The sequence below is a fragment of the Hyla sarda genome, unplaced genomic scaffold, assembly GCF_029499605.1.
Source record: "Hyla sarda isolate aHylSar1 unplaced genomic scaffold, aHylSar1.hap1 scaffold_1034, whole genome shotgun sequence".
NCBI lineage: Eukaryota > Metazoa > Chordata > Amphibia > Anura > Hylidae > Hyla > Hyla sarda.
In genome coordinates, this window is record NW_026607653.1 from 14,857 (window position 1) to 27,882 (window position 13,026).

The window sequence follows — 13,026 nt, forward strand, 5'->3', positions numbered from 1 at the left end:
AGTGCAATGGATGGCTGGAAGCATTTGTCTTTGCCTTTGCAATACCACAGAAGCAATGCATGGTCAATGTACAGCAATGACACACCTGTGTGAACAGCCAGGAGACCCCCCCCCCCCCCCCCCCCCCCATGTTATGTTACATAGTTACATAGTTAGTACGGTCGAAAAAAGACATATGTCCATCAAGTTCAACCAGGGAATTAAGGGGTAGGGGTGTGGCGCGATATTGGGGAAGGAATGAGATTTTATATTTCTTCATAAGCATTAATCTTATTTTGTCAATTAGGAACATTCAGCACCCACCCGCTATCAAGGCAGCTGCCTATCATGTCATGCCCTACCTGCACAGGTGTGCTGGCTACTCAAATGATCCAATTAAGGAGGCCATTTAGTCAGCAGCAGCAGAAGTCCTGTGCCTGGACGCTCCAACAGCGGCCAGACACAAGCAGAAGCAGCAGAAGCAGCAGCAGCAGCACCACCTTTTGTTTTTTGGCTGCAGCAGCAGCAAGGCCCACAGGGCTGGCTAGCTGGCTAGCCAGCAAGCAGGTAGCAATGAAAGTAGGAATCTTTCTTTTTAACCCTGTAAGGGGGTGGTGCACTGTACCCGAAGATACTGCCATATCGGGTCAATGCATAGGGCGACGGAAGCAAGCTTCGAAATCGGCCCCCGTTCTCAAAAATCCATTTAATATATGGTCCCCAGATAGGGGACGTATCAGATATTAAACTGATAAGAACAGATTTTTTTTTTTTTTTTTTTTATCTAAAGCCGAGGAACGTGCTTTCGATTCACCCAAAGTGCAAGAAAAAGTGCAAACGTGTTACACTAAAAAAAACGTGCACAAAGGATGCGGTCTATCGCAAGCCCTTCTCCGATAGGAGAGAGGCCCCCCAACAAACCTTACCCTTCGCCTCCGGACCAAAAGGTACCTGCGAGGTTCCAGGTTCGATGTCCCTTTTCGCCGAAGCTACTAGGGGACCACAAATGCTCCCGGCATCCCCCTTGGCGTTAGCCAAGGTATCTGCCCGCAGAGCCGATTACGGTAGGTACCCTGCCAAAGCAGGAGTACCCGGGGTGTTTGCAGGGAGGTGCGGAACCTAATGGCCACACACACCTCCCCTAGACCGCCAGGAGGGACACCCAGAAGGGCTACCGCATCCTGACAAATCCTGTGAACACACAACACGCAAAAAGTGACACAGTGAGACAAAAAATAAATAAATAAGTGAATGTGTGCAGATATACTGCCCGGACATCCGGCCGGATCTATAAAAATTTCTCTGATCCTAGCCAGAAGGCCGGGAATCAAGAGGTGAGTGCCACAAGGTGAAGAGATTATGGTGCCCGTGCTTCAACTCAGTGAGTCTATTCTCCCAGTGAGTTTCGGCACCTCGGGGTCACCACTCCCCGAGGCACAAAAGTACCTCGGCTCTAGACCCTCTCAGCCTCATGGCGAGACCCGAAGGGAACAGGTCACATCGGGGCAGCCGTCGAGCTGATTCCTCAGAACCAGCCCCGGAAAGCCCTGGTACACCTGCATCCTCCATGCAGCACCCATCCCCACCAGCATGAAAACTGATAAGAACAGATACTACACTTGATCTTAGCCAAAAGGCCGAGAAGCGATAACCGTGAAAGGGGCGGGCCCAACAAGGTCCCCTTCATGGGCACTATCACTGCTTGCTGTCAGGGAGGCTGCCAGACAATTTTCCATGCACACTCTGGGCTGGGGGGCAGTCAACCACCAGTACACACAGCAGAACCTAAACCCATACCATTATTGCTAAGCAGCAAGACAGGGGCCCATTGCACTCCCACGGGGCCTTTTTAAATGCAATCCATAACCCGGATTTGCCAGGAACCCTTCTTACTCCTCCTACTTGCATGTGACACTGGGCTTAGGATCTGCATAGGAAACACACACACAAGCACACACCTACCTTTGTTGCCTGCAGATGCCTCCTTGGCTGTCCCCAAACGGTATCAAACCAACACCCACGGGAAGCTGTAAGCATAGAGGACATGCCTGCACCCCATTGGACTTACCTGTGTGGGTTAAATCCGGGTTATTTGACAACCTATGGCGGTGATGGTTCTGCTCAGGCAGAGCAGTGCTGATGCTCCTCATAAAGCTGTCGCTGCTGTGAAGGTTCTAGGTGACATCACAAATCCCTATGGTTACATACACAACAAAGCTGGGTTGTTGTTGTTTACACTCTGCAAGGCCTGTGGAAGTGAGTGACATCATAGCACTGTAGTTCTGAGGGTTCTAGATGGATGCAACAATCTCCTGTTGCTTCTATGAAGGCCATAATAGACGACATCACCAAACAGCTCCATAGTCACATACACAGCAAAGGAGAGATGTTGTTTACACCTAGTGATGTCAGTGGTATTGAGTGACATCACAGCACAGTGCTAAGGCTCCTGGGCCTGGACACAGCAGCGGCTGCAATATCTCAACGGAGAATACGTTTATATATATGTGTGTGTGTGCGCGTATATATATATATATATATATATATATATATATATATATATATTTCTCCGCCGAAATCACTTTTAAACCCATTTCCACCTTTTTTTCCCTTCTCTTCCTCTTACTTTTTTTTCACGTTTTTTTACGTTTTTCTCCTTTTCGCCTCTTTTCTGGGCGTATTATTCTTCTTTTTCTTCTTTTTTTTCGTCTAATGCATACCCCATCAGTGCAGCAATGCTTATTCAATACCGCCAGCAGATGGAGACACTGGGGGATAATTTTCTAAGGATTTATACTGATTTTTCCTGTCTGAATTTGTCGCACAGAAAGTTGCAGGCCGAATATGTGTGACATTTCTGCGACTTTAGCTTCTAGAGCATTTTTACAACATTATACATAGGTGCTGAATACATAAAAAGCGACTGTTCAGCGACAGACAAGTCGCATCGGCTGAAAGTAGGCCAGAATGTTAGTCCATGTTGGAGCAGGTTTAGATACAGTCTAAAGTATAGATCTCAAAGTCTGTGCACAGAATTTAGCAAGGGCCTCGCACCTTCTGATGCATCAGGTAGGTGCACAATAGCATAGCCTAACCCTCTGTACTTTGGTCTATATTGATGCGGGACATAGACAGCCAGCTGATGACCAATCCATTAGTGCAATGGATGGCTGGAAGCATTTGTCTTTGCCTTTGCAATACCACAGAAGCAATGCATGGTCAATGTACAGCAATGACACACCTGTGTGAACAGCCAGGAGACCCCCCCCCCCCATGTTATGTTACATAGTTACATAGTTAGTACGGTCGAAAAAAGACATATGTCCATCAAGTTCAACCAGGGAATTAAGGGGTAGGGGTGTGGCGCGATATTGGGGAAGGGATGAGATTTTATATTTCTTCATAAGCATTAATCTTATTTTGTCAATTAGGAACATTCAGCACCCACCCGCTATCAAGGCAGCTGCCTATCATGTCATGCCCTACCTGCACAGGTGTGCTGGCTACTCAAATGATCCAATTAAGGAGGCCATTTAGTCAGCAGCAGCAGAAGTCCTGTGCCTGGACGCTCCAACAGCGGCCAGACACAAGCAGAAGCAGCAGAAGCAGCAGCAGCAGCACCACCTTTTGTTTTTTGGCTGCAGCAGCAGCAAGGCCCACAGGGCTGGCTAGCTGGCTAGCCAGCAAGCAGGTAGCAATGAAAGTAGGAATCTTTCTTTTTAACCCTGTAAGGGGGTGGTGCACTGTACCCGAAGATACTGCCATATCGGGTCAATGCATAGGGCGACGGAAGCAAGCTTCGAAATCGGCCCCCGTTCTCAAAAATCCATTTAATATATGGTCCCCAGATAGGGGACGTATCAGATATTAAACTGATAAGAACAGATACTACACTTGATCTTAGCCAAAAGGCCGAGAAGCGATAACCGTGAAAGGGGCGGGCCCAACAAGGTCCCCTTCATGGGCACTATCACTGCTTGCTGTCAGGGAGGCTGCCAGACAATTTTCCATGCACACTCTGGGCTGGGGGGCAGTCAACCACCAGTACACACAGCAGAACCTAAACCCATACCATTATTGCTAAGCAGCAAGACAGGGGCCCATTGCACTCCCACGGGGCCTTTTTAAATGCAATCCATAACCCGGATTTGCCAGGAACCCTTCTTACTCCTCCTACTTGCATGTGACACTGGGCTTAGGATCTGCATAGGAAACACACACACAAGCACACACCTACCTTTGTTGCCTGCAGATGCCTCCTTGGCTGTCCCCAAACGGTATCAAACCAACACCCACGGGAAGCTGTAAGCATAGAGGACATGCCTGCACCCCATTGGACTTACCTGTGTGGGTTAAATCCGGGTTATTTGACAACCTATGGCGGTGATGGTTCTGCTCAGGCAGAGCAGTGCTGATGCTCCTCATAAAGCTGTCGCTGCTGTGAAGGTTCTAGGTGACATCACAAATCCCTATGGTTACATACACAACAAAGCTGGGTTGTTGTTGTTTACACTCTGCAAGGCCTGTGGAAGTGAGTGACATCATAGCACTGTAGTTCTGAGGGTTCTAGATGGATGCAACAATCTCCTGTTGCTTCTATGAAGGCCATAATAGACGACATCACCAAACAGCTCCATAGTCACATACACAGCAAAGGAGAGATGTTGTTTACACCTAGTGATGTCAGTGGTATTGAGTGACATCACAGCACAGTGCTAAGGCTCCTGGGCCTGGACACAGCAGCGGCTGCAATATCTCAACGGAGAATACGTTTATATATATGTGTGTGTGTGCGCGTGTATATATATATATATATATATATATATATATATATATATTTCTCCGCCGAAATCACTTTTAAACCCATTTCCACCTTTTTTTCCCTTCTCTTCCTCTTACTTTTTTTTCACGTTTTTTTACGTTTTTCTCCTTTTCGCCTCTTTTCTGGGCGTATTATTCTTCTTTTTCTTCTTTTTTTTCGTCTAATGCATACCCCATCAGTGCAGCAATGCTTATTCAATACCGCCAGCAGATGGAGACACTGGGGGATAATTTTCTAAGGATTTATACTGATTTTTCCTGTCTGAATTTGTCGCACAGAAAGTTGCAGGCCGAATATGTGTGACATTTCTGCGACTTTAGCTTCTAGAGCATTTTTACAACATTATACATAGGTGCTGAATACATAAAAAGCGACTGTTCAGCGACAGACAAGTCGCATCGGCTGAAAGTAGGCCAGAATGTCAGTCCATGTTGGAGCAGGTTTAGATACAGTCTAAAGTATAGATCTCAAAGTCTGTGCACAGAATTTAGCAAGGGCCTCGCACCTTCTGATGCATCAGGTAGGTGCACAATAGCATAGCCTAACCCTCTGTACTTTGGTCTATATTGATGCGGGACATAGACAGCCAGCTGATGACCAATCCATTAGTGCAATGGATGGCTGGAAGCATTTGTCTTTGCCTTTGCAATACCACAGAAGCAATGCATGGTCAATGTACAGCAATGACACACCTGTGTGAACAGCCAGGAGACCCCCCCCCCCCCCCCCCATGTTATGTTACATAGTTACATAGTTAGTACGGTCGAAAAAAGACATATGTCCATCAAGTTCAACCAGGGAATTAAGGGGTAGGGGTGTGGCGCGATATTGGGGAAGGGATGAGATTTTATATTTCTTCATAAGCATTAATCTTATTTTGTCAATTAGGAACATTCAGCACCCACCCGCTATCAAGGCAGCTGCCTATCATGTCATGCCCTACCTGCACAGGTGTGCTGGCTACTCAAATGATCCAATTAAGGAGGCCATTTAGTCAGCAGCAGCAGAAGTCCTGTGCCTGGACGCTCCAACAGCGGCCAGACACAAGCAGAAGCAGCAGAAGCAGCAGCAGCAGCACCACCTTTTGTTTTTTGGCTGCAGCAGCAGCAAGGCCCACAGGGCTGGCTAGCTGGCTAGCCAGCAAGCAGGTAGCAATGAAAGTAGGAATCTTTCTTTTTAACCCTGTAAGGGGGTGGTGCACTGTACCCGAAGATACTGCCATATCGGGTCAATGCATAGGGCGACGGAAGCAAGCTTCGAAATCGGCCCCCGTTCTCAAAAATCCATTTAATATATGGTCCCCAGATAGGGGACGTATCAGATATTAAACTGATAAGAACAGATACTACACTTGATCTTAGCCAAAAGGCCGAGAAGCGATAACCGTGAAAGGGGCGGGCCCAACAAGGTCCCCTTCATGGGCACTATCACTGCTTGCTGTCAGGGAGGCTGCCAGACAATTTTCCATGCACACTCTGGGCTGGGGGGCAGTCAACCACCAGTACACACAGCAGAACCTAAACCCATACCATTATTGCTAAGCAGCAAGACAGGGGCCCATTGCACTCCCACGGGGCCTTTTTAAATGCAATCCATAACCCGGATTTGCCAGGAACCCTTCTTACTCCTCCTACTTGCATGTGACACTGGGCTTAGGATCTGCATAGGAAACACACACACAAGCACACACCTACCTTTGTTGCCTGCAGATGCCTCCTTGGCTGTCCCCAAACGGTATCAAACCAACACCCACGGGAAGCTGTAAGCATAGAGGACATGCCTGCACCCCATTGGACTTACCTGTGTGGGTTAAATCCGGGTTATTTGACAACCTATGGCGGTGATGGTTCTGCTCAGGCAGAGCAGTGCTGATGCTCCTCATAAAGCTGTCGCTGCTGTGAAGGTTCTAGGTGACATCACAAATCCCTATGGTTACATACACAACAAAGCTGGGTTGTTGTTGTTTACACTCTGCAAGGCCTGTGGAAGTGAGTGACATCATAGCACTGTAGTTCTGAGGGTTCTAGATGGATGCAACAATCTCCTGTTGCTTCTATGAAGGCCATAATAGACGACATCACCAAACAGCTCCATAGTCACATACACAGCAAAGGAGAGATGTTGTTTACACCTAGTGATGTCAGTGGTATTGAGTGACATCACAGCACAGTGCTAAGGCTCCTGGGCCTGGACACAGCAGCGGCTGCAATATCTCAACGGAGAATACGTTTATATATATGTGTGTGTGTGCGCGTATATATATATATATATATATATATATATATATATATATATATATATTTCTCCGCCGAAATCACTTTTAAACCCATTTCCACCTTTTTTTCCCTTCTCTTCCTCTTACTTTTTTTTCACGTTTTTTTACGTTTTTCTCCTTTTCGCCTCTTTTCTGGGCGTATTATTCTTCTTTTTCTTCTTTTTTTTCGTCTAATGCATACCCCATCAGTGCAGCAATGCTTATTCAATACCGCCAGCAGATGGAGACACTGGGGGATAATTTTCTAAGGATTTATACTGATTTTTCCTGTCTGAATTTGTCGCACAGAAAGTTGCAGGCCGAATATGTGTGACATTTCTGCGACTTTAGCTTCTAGAGCATTTTTACAACATTATACATAGGTGCTGAATACATAAAAAGCGACTGTTCAGCGACAGACAAGTCGCATCGGCTGAAAGTAGGCCAGAATGTCAGTCCATGTTGGAGCAGGTTTAGATACAGTCTAAAGTATAGATCTCAAAGTCTGTGCACAGAATTTAGCAAGGGCCTCGCACCTTCTGATGCATCAGGTAGGTGCACAATAGCATAGCCTAACCCTCTGTACTTTGGTCTATATTGATGCGGGACATAGACAGCCAGCTGATGACCAATCCATTAGTGCAATGGATGGCTGGAAGCATTTGTCTTTGCCTTTGCAATACCACAGAAGCAATGCATGGTCAATGTACAGCAATGACACACCTGTGTGAACAGCCAGGAGACCCCCCCCCCCCCCCCATGTTATGTTACATAGTTACATAGTTAGTACGGTCGAAAAAAGACATATGTCCATCAAGTTCAACCAGGGAATTAAGGGGTAGGGGTGTGGCGCGATATTGGGGAAGGGATGAGATTTTATATTTCTTCATAAGCATTAATCTTATTTTGTCAATTAGGAACATTCAGCACCCACCCGCTATCAAGGCAGCTGCCTATCATGTCATGCCCTACCTGCACAGGTGTGCTGGCTACTCAAATGATCCAATTAAGGAGGCCATTTAGTCAGCAGCAGCAGAAGTCCTGTGCCTGGACGCTCCAACAGCGGCCAGACACAAGCAGAAGCAGCAGAAGCAGCAGCAGCAGCACCACCTTTTGTTTTTTGGCTGCAGCAGCAGCAAGGCCCACAGGGCTGGCTAGCTGGCTAGCCAGCAAGCAGGTAGCAATGAAAGTAGGAATCTTTCTTTTTAACCCTGTAAGGGGGTGGTGCACTGTACCCGAAGATACTGCCATATCGGGTCAATGCATAGGGCGACGGAAGCAAGCTTCGAAATCGGCCCCCGTTCTCAAAAATCCATTTAATATATGGTCCCCAGATAGGGGACGTATCAGATATTAAACTGATAAGAACAGATACTACACTTGATCTTAGCCAAAAGGCCGAGAAGCGATAACCGTGAAAGGGGCGGGCCCAACAAGGTCCCCTTCATGGGCACTATCACTGCTTGCTGTCAGGGAGGCTGCCAGACAATTTTCCATGCACACTCTGGGCTGGGGGGCAGTCAACCACCAGTACACACAGCAGAACCTAAACCCATACCATTATTGCTAAGCAGCAAGACAGGGGCCCATTGCACTCCCACGGGGCCTTTTTAAATGCAATCCATAACCCGGATTTGCCAGGAACCCTTCTTACTCCTCCTACTTGCATGTGACACTGGGCTTAGGATCTGCATAGGAAACACACACACAAGCACACACCTACCTTTGTTGCCTGCAGATGCCTCCTTGGCTGTCCCCAAACGGTATCAAACCAACACCCACGGGAAGCTGTAAGCATAGAGGACATGCCTGCACCCCATTGGACTTACCTGTGTGGGTTAAATCCGGGTTATTTGACAACCTATGGGGTGATGGTTCTGCTCAGGCAGAGCAGTGCTGATGCTCCTCATAAAGCTGTCGCTGCTGTGAAGGTTCTAGGTGACATCACAAATCCCTATGGTTACATACACAACAAAGCTGGGTTGTTGTTGTTTACACTCTGCAAGGCCTGTGGAAGTGAGTGACATCATAGCACTGTAGTTCTGAGGGTTCTAGATGGATGCAACAATCTCCTGTTGCTTCTATGAAGGCCATAATAGACGACATCACCAAACAGCTCCATAGTCACATACACAGCAAAGGAGAGATGTTGTTTACACCTAGTGATGTCAGTGGTATTGAGTGACATCACAGCACAGTGCTAAGGCTCCTGGGCCTGGACACAGCAGCGGCTGCAATATCTCAACGGAGAATACGTTTATATATATGTGTGTGTGTGCGCGTATATATATATATATATATATATATATATATATATATATATATTTCTCCGCCGAAATCACTTTTAAACCCATTTCCACCTTTTTTTCCCTTCTCTTCCTCTTACTTTTTTTTCACGTTTTTTTACGTTTTTCTCCTTTTCGCCTCTTTTCTGGGCGTATTATTCTTCTTTTTCTTCTTTTTTTTCGTCTAATGCATACCCCATCAGTGCAGCAATGCTTATTCAATACCGCCAGCAGATGGAGACACTGGGGGATAATTTTCTAAGGATTTATACTGATTTTTCCTGTCTGAATTTGTCGCACAGAAAGTTGCAGGCCGAATATGTGTGACATTTCTGCGACTTTAGCTTCTAGAGCATTTTTACAACATTATACATAGGTGCTGAATACATAAAAAGCGACTGTTCAGCGACAGACAAGTCGCATCGGCTGAAAGTAGGCCAGAATGTTAGTCCATGTTGGAGCAGGTTTAGATACAGTCTAAAGTATAGATCTCAAAGTCTGTGCACAGAATTTAGCAAGGGCCTCGCACCTTCTGATGCATCAGGTAGGTGCACAATAGCATAGCCTAACCCTCTGTACTTTGGTCTATATTGATGCGGGACATAGACAGCCAGCTGATGACCAATCCATTAGTGCAATGGATGGCTGGAAGCATTTGTCTTTGCCTTTGCAATACCACAGAAGCAATGCATGGTCAATGTACAGCAATGACACACCTGTGTGAACAGCCAGGAGACCCCCCCCCCCATGTTATGTTACATAGTTACATAGTTAGTACGGTCGAAAAAAGACATATGTCCATCAAGTTCAACCAGGGAATTAAGGGGTAGGGGTGTGGCGCGATATTGGGGAAGGGATGAGATTTTATATTTCTTCATAAGCATTAATCTTATTTTGTCAATTAGGAACATTCAGCACCCACCCGCTATCAAGGCAGCTGCCTATCATGTCATGCCCTACCTGCACAGGTGTGCTGGCTACTCAAATGATCCAATTAAGGAGGCCATTTAGTCAGCAGCAGCAGAAGTCCTGTGCCTGGACGCTCCAACAGCGGCCAGACACAAGCAGAAGCAGCAGAAGCAGCAGCAGCAGCACCACCTTTTGTTTTTTGGCTGCAGCAGCAGCAAGGCCCACAGGGCTGGCTAGCTGGCTAGCCAGCAAGCAGGTAGCAATGAAAGTAGGAATCTTTCTTTTTAACCCTGTAAGGGGGTGGTGCACTGTACCCGAAGATACTGCCATATCGGGTCAATGCATAGGGCGACGGAAGCAAGCTTCGAAATCGGCCCCCGTTCTCAAAAATCCATTTAATATATGGTCCCCAGATAGGGGACGTATCAGATATTAAACTGATAAGAACAGATACTACACTTGATCTTAGCCAAAAGGCCGAGAAGCGATAACCGTGAAAGGGGCGGGCCCAACAAGGTCCCCTTCATGGGCACTATCACTGCTTGCTGTCAGGGAGGCTGCCAGACAATTTTCCATGCACACTCTGGGCTGGGGGGCAGTCAACCACCAGTACACACAGCAGAACCTAAACCCATACCATTATTGCTAAGCAGCAAGACAGGGGCCCATTGCACTCCCACGGGGCCTTTTTAAATGCAATCCATAACCCGGATTTGCCAGGAACCCTTCTTACTCCTCCTACTTGCATGTGACACTGGGCTTAGGATCTGCATAGGAAACACACACACAAGCACACACCTACCTTTGTTGCCTGCAGATGCCTCCTTGGCTGTCCCCAAACGGTATCAAACCAACACCCACGGGAAGCTGTAAGCATAGAGGACATGCCTGCACCCCATTGGACTTACCTGTGTGGGTTAAATCCGGGTTATTTGACAACCTATGGCGGTGATGGTTCTGCTCAGGCAGAGCAGTGCTGATGCTCCTCATAAAGCTGTCGCTGCTGTGAAGGTTCTAGGTGACATCACAAATCCCTATGGTTACATACACAACAAAGCTGGGTTGTTGTTGTTTACACTCTGCAAGGCCTGTGGAAGTGAGTGACATCATAGCACTGTAGTTCTGAGGGTTCTAGATGGATGCAACAATCTCCTGTTGCTTCTATGAAGGCCATAATAGACGACATCACCAAACAGCTCCATAGTCACATACACAGCAAAGGAGAGATGTTGTTTACACCTAGTGATGTCAGTGGTATTGAGTGACATCACAGCACAGTGCTAAGGCTCCTGGGCCTGGACACAGCAGCGGCTGCAATATCTCAACGGAGAATACGTTTATATATATATGTGTGTGTGTGCGCGTATATATATATATATATATATATATATATATATTTCTCCGCCGAAATCACTTTTAAACCCATTTCCACCTTTTTTTCCCTTCTCTTCCTCTTACTTTTTTTTCACGTTTTTTTACGTTTTTCTCCTTTTCGCCTCTTTTCTGGGCGTATTATTCTTCTTTTTCTTCTTTTTTTTCGTCTAATGCATACCCCATCAGTGCAGCAATGCTTATTCAATACCGCCAGCAGATGGAGACACTGGGGGATAATTTTCTAAGGATTTATACTGATTTTTCCTGTCTGAATTTGTCGCACAGAAAGTTGCAGGCCAAATATGTGTGACATTTCTGCGACTTTAGCTTCTAGAGCATTTTTACAACATTATACATAGGTGCTGAATACATAAAAAGCGACTGTTCAGCGACAGACAAGTCGCATCGGCTGAAAGTAGGCCAGAATGTCAGTCCATGTTGGAGCAGGTTTAGATACAGTCTAAAGCATAGATCTCAAAGTCTGTGCACAGAATTTAGCAAGGGCCTCGCACCTTCTGATGCATCAGGTAGGTGCACAATAGCATAGCCTAACCCTCTGTACTTTGGTCTATATTGATGCGGGACATAGACAGCCAGCTGATGACCAATCCATTAGTGCAATGGATGGCTGGAAGCATTTGTCTTTGCCTTTGCAATACCACAGAAGCAATGCATGGTCAATGTACAGCAATGACACACCTGTGTGAACAGCCAGGAGACCCCCCCCCCCCCATGTTATGTTACATAGTTACATAGTTAGTACGGTCGAAAAAAGACATATGTCCATCAAGTTCAACCAGGGAATTAAGGGGTAGGGGTGTGGCGCGATATTGGGGAAGGGATGAGATTTTATATTTCTTCATAAGCATTAATCTTATTTTGTCAATTAGGAACATTCAGCACCCACCCGCTATCAAGGCAGCTGCCTATCATGTCATGCCCTACCTGCACAGGTGTGCTGGCTACTCAAATGATCCAATTAAGGAGGCCATTTAGTCAGCAGCAGCAGAAGTCCTGTGCCTGGACGCTCCAACAGGGGCCAGACACAAGCAGAAGCAGAAGCAGCAGAAGCAGCAGCAGCACCACCTTTTGTTTTTTGGCTGCAGCAGCAGCAAGGCCCACAGGGCTGGCTAGCTGGCTAGCCAGCAAGCAGGTAGCAATGAAAGTAGGAATCTTTCTTTTTAACCCTGTAAGGGGGTGGTGCACTGTACCCGAAGATACTGCCATATCGGGTCAATGCATAGGGCGACGGAAGCAAGCTTCGAAATCGGCCCCCGTTCTCAAAAATCCATTTAATATATGGTCCCCAGATAGGGGACGTATCAGATATTAAACTGATAAGAACAGATACTACACTTGATCTTAGCCAAAAGGCCGAGAAGCGATAACCGTGAAAGGGGCGG

The 13,026-nt window shown here is 46.7% G+C and overlaps 6 non-coding genes and 1 pseudogene across 6 annotated transcripts; all 7 read right to left on the reverse strand.

The window, feature by feature from the left end:
• Positions 1-588: 588 nt before the first annotated feature.
• On the reverse strand, positions 589-774 carry LOC130299086 (U2 spliceosomal RNA). Its single transcript, XR_008850282.1, has one exon. It is a non-coding gene; the product is annotated as a U2 spliceosomal RNA (small nuclear RNA).
• A 694-nt stretch (positions 775-1,468) lies between these two features.
• Positions 1,469-1,628, reverse strand: LOC130299092 (U2 spliceosomal RNA; annotated as a pseudogene).
• Positions 1,629-3,712: 2,084 nt separating this feature from the next.
• Positions 3,713-3,903, reverse strand: LOC130299056 (U2 spliceosomal RNA). The gene has a single exon (XR_008850254.1). It is a non-coding gene; the product is annotated as a U2 spliceosomal RNA (small nuclear RNA).
• Positions 3,904-5,991: 2,088 nt separating this feature from the next.
• On the reverse strand, positions 5,992-6,182 carry LOC130299057 (U2 spliceosomal RNA). Its single transcript, XR_008850255.1, has one exon. It is a non-coding gene; the product is annotated as a U2 spliceosomal RNA (small nuclear RNA).
• Positions 6,183-8,274: 2,092 nt separating this feature from the next.
• On the reverse strand, positions 8,275-8,465 carry LOC130299058 (U2 spliceosomal RNA). Its single transcript, XR_008850256.1, has one exon. It is a non-coding gene; the product is annotated as a U2 spliceosomal RNA (small nuclear RNA).
• Positions 8,466-10,547: 2,082 nt separating this feature from the next.
• LOC130299059 (U2 spliceosomal RNA) lies at positions 10,548-10,738 on the reverse strand. The gene has a single exon (XR_008850257.1). It is a non-coding gene; the product is annotated as a U2 spliceosomal RNA (small nuclear RNA).
• A 2,080-nt stretch (positions 10,739-12,818) lies between these two features.
• LOC130299060 (U2 spliceosomal RNA) lies at positions 12,819-13,009 on the reverse strand. The gene has a single exon (XR_008850258.1). It is a non-coding gene; the product is annotated as a U2 spliceosomal RNA (small nuclear RNA).
• Between the last annotated feature and the right edge of the window lie 17 nt (positions 13,010-13,026).